We start from the raw sequence: 5,390 nt of genomic DNA on the forward strand, positions 1-5,390 counted from the left end.
CCTTGGACCTGGCAGCACCGTGAGCTCCCTCGTCGATGTCCGTTCTTCCGCCGGCGTCTACCCCACCACCCGTTTGCTCCGGTGGTGGTGGGATCGACGTGGACGGAATAGCTGCCGCCGAAGTCTTCTTCTTCGGTGGCATGTCGATGAAGAAAATGAAGATCTAGCTCGTGAGAACGCCGGATCAGGTTCACACAACCTCGACGCCCCTACCTGGCGCGCCAGAGATGTCGGGGAAGGCTGATCCACGGACACCTATGGGGACCGGCGGGCCGGGCCCCTTTCGGTTCGGCGGGAGGCGGAGATCGCACGAAGAGCAGATCGAGGTGAAGCACACGAGCGATTTTACCCAGCTTCGGAGCTCTCTGGAGAGATAATACTCCTACTGCTGCATGTCTGAGTGTATTGAGTTCTTGCTCGGGAGCGCTGAGTGCTACAGTACACTCTAGCTGCTAACGAGACCGAGCGTGAGTGTTTTCTGGCTTCCGAACCCCCCTCTACGTTGCGCATGGGCCTCCTTTTATATGCTAAAGGGGTCACCGACAGGTGGCAACGTAGACAAGGGTAAAAATGGAAAAGGGATTGTGGTTGGTACAGCTACCTATATAGTGTATCCTACCTAACCCTGACGGCAGGGGACAAAGGCATTAAATGCCCGTCTAAGTCGCCCAAACAGTGCAAAAAAGGACCGTCAGGGGCGCCACCGCTCGCCACGATGGCAATCTTGTCAGCGCCGCTTGCCACCGTGCACCGCTGGCTGCACAGCCTCCTGCCACGCGCGCCTGGAAAGGCCCCAGGACGACACGTTGGTGGATGTGCTGGAGCGCCGGTACAGGGTGGTAGCTTTGCCGCGGCAAGCGCCTTGCCACGGTCGTTGTCTTGTCGCGTCCGGAAGCTTGTCGCTCACCGGGCCTTGCCGGGACGCGTGGCGCGTCGCGGCAAGTTCCTTGAGATGCCTTGGTTGGCCTTCCCGGCAAGCTCCTCTTGCCGGGGTCTTGTCTCCTTGGCTTGAATACTTTGTTCTTGAATGGCTCCACAGGAACTACGGAGGACCTTGGTGGTCACCCGGCAAGCCTTGCCGCGGGGTGCTGCAACTGCCCGTGCACAAGCTCGGGATACTAGGGTACCCCTACTCTAGTACACCGACATGCTTAATACAACTAGTTTATTTATATCAAGTGCTTAATAGAAATAGTTTATTTATAGTAAGTGCTTAATATAATTAGTTTATTTATAGTAAGTGCTTAATAGAATTAGTTTATTTATAGTAAGTGCTTAATATAATTAGTTTATTTATAGTAAGTGCTTAATAGAATTACTTATTTATAGTAAGTGGTTAATATATTTTGTTTATGAAGAAATCAAGTTTGCCCCTGCCTCATCCCCATAGTTGTCCCCATCGTCGACCCCTTAAGACCTCTAGGTGAGAATAGCCAAATGATAATGTGTTGTAAATGTCGATGATGAAAATGTTAGTGCTATATAATTGCCATGTCATTGATGGAGATGATGATGCATTCTGTATATAGAGGATGTTTTGGTGTTCTTGTTTGCAATGTGCCTCCAAGTGGCCTATGTTTTGCCGGAATGTTGATTCGTTTTTGTCCCAGCAAATTTCAGGTGCTCGATATGTCTTGTCTTTAGCAAAGGTCATGCCGAAATTTTTCATGAATTTTAGCATGACTTGTGCTACAATGTAGGGCATATCGAGTGCTTGTGATTTGCCATAACAGGAATTCAATGATATTTCAGCAAAACATAGGGCATTTTGTCCATGTCATTGCTTGATATATGGAACGGGTTGACTTTAGGTCTATTTTGACTCCTTATGTGTCTTCGAGTGAGGGAGAGTGTCCACCATATATATATAGTTGAGAGAGGAAGAATGCTGATTCTTGTCATGGGGGTCGCTTCTCCTTGTTCTCTTTGTGCTAGACCTTTGTTACACACTAGGGGAAGAAGGAGACCATCATCGACGGTCGAAACAGTGAGGGAGTGTCCACCATATATGAGAGAAGAAGAATGCCAGAGAAGAGTTTAGGAAGGAAGACTCGACAGACCTAAACTCAACCTGTTGCATATTGAGTAATAGTGATCTCCGTGTTGAGTTTCCTGGTAGTTGCCTTCGGTCAATTTTTAATTAATATTTCAACTATGAACATAGGAAATGTTTGACAACGAAAAGGAATTTGGTATGTGCGAATACTGCGAAGACGAGCGCGGCCTGTGCGACAAGCCTCACCTAGTTGGTGGTAGGCGCTTCAGCATCAAGCTGGATGACACCTTTGAAGTGGATACAACAAGTCACAACAACAAGTCTTTTTCCGTAATTAAGCATGACTTGTGCTTCAACTTATAATTTTATTTTTTTACTATTCTACTAGCGTATCCCCTTCCATGCAAGAATGTATGTCTTGGATAAGGTTGGTTTGAGTACTATGGATACTATGGAGGTAAAAATAGTTAACTTGAGGACCGAGCATGGTTATAGTTTTGCCGCAAGATTACACAATTCAGACACATACGCCCATTTTGAATGAAAACAATGGAGAGCACTATGCAAGGCTTATGCATTTGAGCTTGATATGCTTATCACTGTTGATATTCGTTCGGAAGATGATATTGAAGATAATATCGAAATCTGGGTCGATGTGCAAACACCTCTAGTTCTACCATTATGTGAGTTTCTCAACCACATTTATGTCTTGGATATTGTTTATTCAAAAATAGTTGACAACTAATTTCTATTGACAACTTATTTCCATTCAAGCAAACATGTCCGACGCTTGGTACACATGACCTACTACTGTCTTGGGGCTGAACTAAACTGTGAGGAGATAAGTCATTATGTTTGATGGCCTGAGGATCTTCATACTGTCAAGAAAAATTATTTTCCTAAAATTGAAAATCTTAGTACTCAAAACGTGCGACCAATAGTATTCGTACTGAACTACAGTCAAATCTATTTAGGAAAGATGGTAAGATTTTTACTATTTGTCCTTAGTGCATCTTTTGCATACATTATTTTTAGCTAAACTTCATTGCTAAGTATGTTACTACGATGTTCTTCAACAGGGACTCCCGATGATAGTTGTGCCTCAGTGGATCGAGGCCAAAGGTCGCATGTCCATGGTTAGCATACGACCAAGAGATCCTACATTGCACATGAGTGCATTCAGGATTTCTAAAAGCGAGCAAGTCTTAATAGTCAAAGACTGGAACAAAATTGTGAAGGATCGCAGAGAAGTACTAGCGGGCAGCAATCAGAAGCACAACCCATAATTGGGAGACAGGTTCATCTCATGCTCCAATATGATGGATCAAGAGTGCTACCCATGTTCTATGCTATTTTACCTGAGAGAGAGCAGCATGAGTGATTAGCTAGCTAGGATGAGTGTTGGTGGTGATGACTATGATGATTATTATTAGCTAGTGTTGGTGGTGATTAGCTATGACTATGATGATTAAATAGTGTTGGTGGTAATAACTATGATGATTATTGGCTAGTTTTGTTGGTGATGATATGATGCAAGAGTTTTTATATTAATATGATGATGATGATGATGATGATGAGTTATTATATCATTGGGTGAAATAACCGCGGATTAGTTTCAAGTGGATGGATCCTAAGTGATCAAGTCATGGGTTATCATGATAATCCATGACTTGGTCACTTAGGATCCATCCATTTGAAACTAATTCGCGGTTCTTTCACCTAGTTATTTAATAACTCATTATAATGTAAAAACAATCTCTAAATTGCTACTCTATGAAAACTTATATAAAGGTGTATGAATACGACCTAAAAAAAAATAGAATACGGAATAATAGTAGTAGCATGGGCAGTGAGAAGCGTTACTAGTAATTACTAGTAGCGGTTGGTGCAGCACGCACTACTACTAGGTAGATATAGCAGTAGCGCGTGCCAACAAACGCTGCTGCTAACCTTTAGCTGTAGCACCGTATCAATAGCACGGTTACCCGCGCTACTAATAGGCCAATAACCCGCGCTACTGCTAGGCTTTTCCCTAGTAGTGGGAGCGGGGGAGGAGGTCAGGAGAAGTGGAACAGAGAAAGGATGAGAAGGAGAGGAGGAACGACATAGCTCCAGTCACCAACAATTCGCTATCGTCGGGTTCCTAATTTTTTTTCAAGCCGTTAGATGTGAAATAATGGCTAGTTGATATTCTTCAACCTCCCCAACCCCCTTCTCTAGACACACCCATGAATAGATCCACTTCACGCGTGCAATCAAACCACTGAGCAACACCGGCTGGACCACAATCACCCTCCCCTGAATCATCACCCATCACTCTAACCCCCACCTCTAGTTCTTCTTCGGCGCAGGCAACCCCCACCCCCAGGACCCGAACCAAAGAACAAACCATCTACAAAAACAAACCATATTCACCTTACTCCTATTCACTAACCAAAACTTGTATTGTTTATGATTAATTTACCATTCCCTTCACTTTAGTTGTTAGTCTACTTTTGACAGCATACCACATTGACTCATTTCTATGCATCATTATGGTCTGACAAGAAACAACTATCAAATTAGCTAGCCGTATTGACCTTGTCGCCTTATGCACACCAACAAGTCATGTTGCCTAACATTGATTTTTTGGTTGCCTTGAAACTTGCTCTCGCTCCCTCACCACATTATTGTTACATTCCATTTCAATCTTAAAATTTGAAAGTATTGTGTGATACACATTAACTAAATGCTGGATATAAATAACACATGCTCCATCTTTGGTGCATCATTCCGGCAGCACAATCATTTAGGGAGAGCAAAGCCTATGTTGCTTCATTTTCCTGTCATGTTGCCTCTAGAGGTCAATATACATGAACACTACAAAAAAAAGACACATCCGTGACATTTTGGGCCGAACGAATTTTTTTTCTGTCATACATATGACACTTCTATAACAATAATTGTGACAAAACCCGGTATCATCATAGATGTGGTGGGCTCCTACTTCTATGACAAAAAATCATGACACAAAATGGGCTTTTCATCTTGGGCGGGCCAGAGACACAGCCGCATGACATTCTTTGGGCCGTCCATGACGGAAAAAACCATGGTAGAAGCGAGGGCGAGGAAAATTTTGGGGAGTTCTCGGTTACGGTGGTTGGTCGGGGGCTGAGCGATGCGCGTTTCTCTCGTACACGTACGCACGTGTGTGCAAGGCGTTGGCTCTAACTGAACCCGAGCGAGGGCGTTGAGCTCTAACTGAACCTGAGCGATTGCAGTGCAGGCTACGCATTACTAAACCCGAGCGATCGATCGATGGCTGTTAACTGAACCCGAGCGATCGATTCCTTCGTTACTGCTGCTAACTAAAGCCGATCGATGTTGCCTCTCTGGATGAACAGTGAGCATTGCG

Source organism: Triticum dicoccoides, chromosome 6B, assembly GCF_002162155.2.
Source record: "Triticum dicoccoides isolate Atlit2015 ecotype Zavitan chromosome 6B, WEW_v2.0, whole genome shotgun sequence".
Classification (NCBI taxonomy): domain Eukaryota; kingdom Viridiplantae; phylum Streptophyta; class Magnoliopsida; order Poales; family Poaceae; genus Triticum; species Triticum dicoccoides.